Raw genomic sequence first — 5,701 nt, forward strand, 5'->3', positions numbered from 1 at the left:
TCCCCCTTTCCCAGGACCCTGACCTACAGGAGAGCGCGGGGTTCCCCTTCCCGCCGCAGAGGCCAGATTTTCACATTCCTGTGACCTGAGCTTTGGCTGAAGGTCGCTCAGCCTCTTGGCACCAGCTCCAGGGGCCTCTCCTGGCCTCCAGGGAGCAAGGGCCTGGCCTTCCCCCTCCCCGTGCTGTCTGGGTGGGAAGGTCTGTCCAGACAAGTGCTTGCCACCTATCTCTCTCTATATATATAAGTCTGTAAGTAAGGATAAAGATGTGCTCTAGACCTGGATATAGATGCATCTTAGTGGTTCCAGTTCTCCGGAGAACCTTAATACATTGGTGAAACTGGAATGAAATAGAGTTCAGTTAATAATAATGCATCATTGTTGGTTCATTAATCGTGACAAATGTACCATAATAACATGAAATGTTGATAATAGGAAGCGACTTCTCTGTACATTTAAAACTGTTCTAAAATCAAAAACTTCTATTTTAAAATGTGTTGAATTCCTCTATACATTTAAGTGTATTTTACGAGTAACTACTTTACAAGAAGACTAATAAAACAATGTTATGTTTATTTATTTTAATGTGAATAATATAATAATCTCAGAAAGTGCTAGGAAACTATGAAATTCACAGCTTATATGAAATATAGAGAAATACAGAATTAATATATGATTTAATATAAAAAATGAAAAAAAATATTACCTAGGTGGCAAAACTTATAAGGGCAATATTTTTAAATGATTACAAGAAATTTCAATAGTTATATCTTATAAATAATAACATAAACTTGCTTTATATGAATTTTTTTTTAAGACAGCCTATGTAAAGCAAAATACAACTATAGGGTGTCCTCAAAAATGTACACACACACTTTGAATAATTATAAAAGCAGTGTTTGTTAAGATACATTTCATTTTCAAAATGTCATAGAACCAGCTGCTAAAGTGTTTGTACATTTTTGGGGACAACCTGTATGTTAGTATATTTGACTGGATTAACATTTTATGCGATACTGCTAGAACGCCACTAGATGTCAATCTTTCCCATCTTTTGTCACTGAAAGCCATGCCAGATGGATTTTAATGTGTTTTTTTTTGCTATTTGCAAAATGTAGGATGTAGTGAAGATTCATTTCAGTGCAGATGCAGAATCCTGTTTAGATAGGAAATCATTTTTACAGCGAGCAATATTTAGTATGCACAGCCAGCAGAAAGCATCCAGATGCTAACACGCACCATGGATGAATGCTCTCACTCCTGCAGGCAAACAGGGTCCCAGAACTACATACCTTACTTCTCAACTCACAACTGCCTGAAAGGTGGCTACTTTTTTGTACAGGAAAGCAATATTAAGTTACCAAGGGCAAACACTTTTATATAGATCTGTTCAGTCTGACTTCAAAAGCTTACCCTTTTTAAGATTCATCTCAGATCTTATTTGCAGATTTTTGCTCTCACATTCCTTTTTCATAAGATGTTCTATGACCATCTATAGTCGATTTATCAAATATCCTATATAATAAAAGGCTAATATGCAAATAGACTGAACAGCAGAACAACCGAACATTTGGTCACTATGACATGCACTGACCACCAGGGGGTGCAAGTGGGGCCGACACCGTCAGCTCATGGGAGTGGTGGTGGTGGGAGCAGGGCTGCTGGCAGACAGGGGACCGGGGTCCACAGCATGAGGGGCCAGGTGGTGGTGCGGAGGATGGGCTGAGACCTGCCCCTGTGCCTACTGCAGCCTTATAGCCCACAGTTCCTTTCAAGGTGCACGAATTCATGCACTGGGCCCCTAGTGTTCTATAACAATATTTGCTAACATTTCTTTAATACTTGCCATATCCCAGGCCATTTTAAACACCGTTGTTAGTGCATTTAAGCTTCACAATAATTCTTTGAAGGGTGAAAGACTGTTAGTAGCATTCTACAGATTTGTAAACTGAGGCACAGAGAAGTTGATGGTTTGGCAGAGCCACAGTCTAGCTTAGGCCATTGGTGACAGACCTTACACCATACTTCTATGTAGGGCACCCCCTGCAAAGCCCCTGCCAAAAATACCGAGAAGCTAATGCTCACTATATTTAGCAAAGAATAAAAAATAGTTTTAAAATTTAGAGGAATTTAGCTGTATCTAAAAAGAGATAGCAGCAGGAAAAAATATTAGATTTTTAATGTGAAGAGTAAAATACTTAGAGTCCTAAGTAATCTATGTGGTCTACAGCTTATATAAAATTGTAGAAGGATAAAGAATTAGTATATTATTCAAAACAAAACACCTATATTGATTATTTAGAAACATAACAACTTCAAAATGGGTGTTGAAATATATCCAGGACAATAATTATTAGGTGAGATCATAGGAAATTGCCAATAGTATGCTGTTTTGAACCAGAAAACAGAAACTTTATGTTACAATCTTATACCTTGGATAAATGGGTTCAATAACATTTGTTAACATTCAATATTTTTTCTCACTTTTAAGCATTTACTTTATGATACATTTATCAGTAGAAAGTGAAAGAAAGAATATATATCTATAATAATAAAAGCGTAATATGCTAATTAGACGAGACAGCCGAACGACCTTCCGAACACTATTCCGGACATCCTTCTGGATGAAGCTGCAGAGGCGGGGGGCAAAGAAGAGGTGGTTAGGGGCGATCAGGCAGGCAGGCAGGTGAGCAGTTAGGAGACAGCAGTCACGGATTGCAAGAGGGATGTCCTACAGGATCGGGCCTAAACTGGCAGTCGGACATCCCCCGAGGGGTCCCAAATTGTGAGAGGGTGCAGGCTGGGCTGAAGAACACCTCCTCCCCAGCCCCGTGTACAAATTTTGTGCACCAGGTCTCTAGTAATTAAATAAAAACCCACAAACAATCCAAAAACTGTTTTATAAATATTTTTATAAAGAATTTATCAGGCTTTCAAAGTAAAAACAGCCCCTAATTCTATTCTATGAAGAGTTCAATTTCCCAAACTGCAACATCAAAATAGTCAAATTTTCCCCAAAAAATGTTTTTTAATATTTGATTTCATTTATTCTTTTAATTAGTAGAGCAGAAAACAAAGACCTTGTAATAATTGACAGATCAGTATAATGTGTCAATTTCATTTTATGGGTTAAAGTCTGCTAGGTCTGATATTATAAAAGCTACGCTAGCTTCCTTTACATTAGAATTTTCACTTCATCCATACAATTATATTCAACCTTTCTGTATTCTTACATTTAAACTGTGTCATTGATAAACAATATAAAGTTGTTGCTTACAGCTTACATTCAGAGGAGATTAAATTTGCCTCTACAGCAGACTGGGCTGGGAGCTCTAGGCATCCAAATCACCATAATCCAATAAAAAATTAAGACGATTTCAATCTGGGGTTAGGTCTCTCTTAGACTGGTCTCTTTCCATCTCATCCTAACTCCTTGTGTGTGTGTGTGTGTCGGGGGGGGGGGGGGGGGTGGTGTTCTGTTCATTGTCTAGCTTTTCTACTTACCATTCAGGTGGTGGTTGGTCTCAAACTATCTAGTCTGTCATTACTGGAAATAAAAGTAAGGAAAGTTTTGTAGTGAAATATTTTACAATGTGTGATATAAGTCACCATTCATCTCCCAAGAAAATCTTTAATAAAATATACATTCCCCCCCCCCCCCCCCCAATGCTTTTAATGCAAGAATAACTTACTAATGCTCTCTGGTGAAAATAGGGTTGCATCCTGCTTCCTGGTTAGCCTGAGACAAAAATAGGATTCCAACTGGAACAAGTATATGGATTAAGAGTGTATTTGGGATGGGAGTACCAGCACACACACGAGACGCTCAGCTCAAAGTGTCTCATAATTTTAGCTAGCTAGTTCAGACAACAAATTCTAAAAATGGAACTTATGTTGCGCAAGGTCAGCTACTGTCATTGCTTTGCATAAAAAGGTGGTTTCATAACAAAAGACAAGAAAGTGACACATATTTGCTATTGCATAACTTTGAAACCTCATTGTAAGAAATTCAAGTTAGTGATTAATTTAAAAATTGTCACTTTTATGAATCTTTAAAACAAATACCTTGTTAGTTTTAGATTATCAAAATCCCATCATTTATGTTAGAAATCAATAAGCAAGAGAGATACAAATTGTTAAATATTATGTGAAAGAAATATACTCATTGGATGAACATAATATAAGGGCCTGGCAAGGATTACAGTTGTAGATATTTAATTATAAGGCGTCTTCTAGAGGGTATTTGGGATGGGAGTACCTAATTAGAAATGTCTAATTAGGGAAATTCTAATGTGCAGGTATATTCTTTCCTCTTGCAAGGGCCATAGCTAATTTCTTATGCTCCATTTTTTTTCTAGTAAGACATGTTTGCTCATTACTGCCTTACTAGAATGAATAAAATATTTGATTTGCTATTAAATAAGAAACTAGAGTTGGCTAAACCAATGCTTTATTTTAAGTAAGTCATGCTTTTTATGCTAAAATTCATTTGTTGTCTGTACTTCAAGTGGATAAAATTAAGCTTTAAATTTGGTTTTATCAGTATTAATAGGAATATTATTCTGAGGAAGTTAGTTTTAGGTTACCTATTATCATAATTTTTATTTTTCAAAATTATTTTCATTGGAAAGTACAATTTTTTAGAGTAGTTCTGCTACAGGAAAAATACCACCAACTACCTTAGAAGTAGATTTTACTTTTCATTACCATCTTAAATAATTTGTTAAAAAACAAACTACTTGGTTACACATATTGTGGATAATATACTGCCTGCATTTGCTTCTTACATTTCCCACAGATTAGCCATGTGAAATTAGACCAATTGTTTTCCTTTCTGATCCTCAACTTTTTCATCTGTAGAATGAAATAACATTCCTACCTTGTATGTTTGGGGGATTCATGATCATGTCTACAGATGCATGCAGCATCTGGCAACTAGTAGATATGGAAAAGCCAGCTGTTATTTTAAATGCTAAGAAGCTTACATTTGTATAATAATACATATTTCAGCAATGCTCATGTCAGTCAGTGAAATGTGATTACAAACATGTCAAATTAGTAAGTAAAACGAAAGTCTGACTGAGGTAGGCCTTTTCTTGAAACTATCACCTTCTTTCTTTATAATATACCAGAGGCCCGGTGCATGAAATACATGCACGGGGGCGGGGGGTGTCCCTCAAACCAGCCTGTACCCTCTACAATCCGGGATCCCTCGGGGGATATCCAACTGCCAGCAGTAAGACATCCCTCCCACAATCCAGGACCACTGGCTCCTAACCACTCACCTGCCTGCCTGCCTAATGCCCCCAACTGTCCTCCCCTGCCCACCTGGTTTCCCCCAACGGCCCTCCCCTGCAGGCCTGGTTGCCCCCAACTGCCCTCCCTAATTAGATGTCAGACATCTGGAAGATGGCTGGTCGACCTGGTCTAATTAGTATATTACCCTTTTATTAGTATAGATAGATTATATAGGATAGGATTGCTTAAATGGGGGGGGGGCCTTTTTCAGCAGGAGGAGATGCTCTTGGCAGACAAAAATACATAACCCCTATATCTGGACTGATAGCCAGCCATATGCACTATACTGCCAAACTGGTTATTAAAAAAATTGAACCACTTTCTTATACCTTACACCAGTGGTTGGCAAACTGCGGCTCGCGAGCCACATGCGGCTCTTTGGTCCCTTTAGTGTGGCCACAAA

This window comes from Myotis lucifugus, unplaced genomic scaffold, assembly GCF_000147115.1.
Source record: "Myotis lucifugus unplaced genomic scaffold, Myoluc2.0 scaffold_102, whole genome shotgun sequence".
NCBI classification, from domain to species: domain Eukaryota; kingdom Metazoa; phylum Chordata; class Mammalia; order Chiroptera; family Vespertilionidae; genus Myotis; species Myotis lucifugus.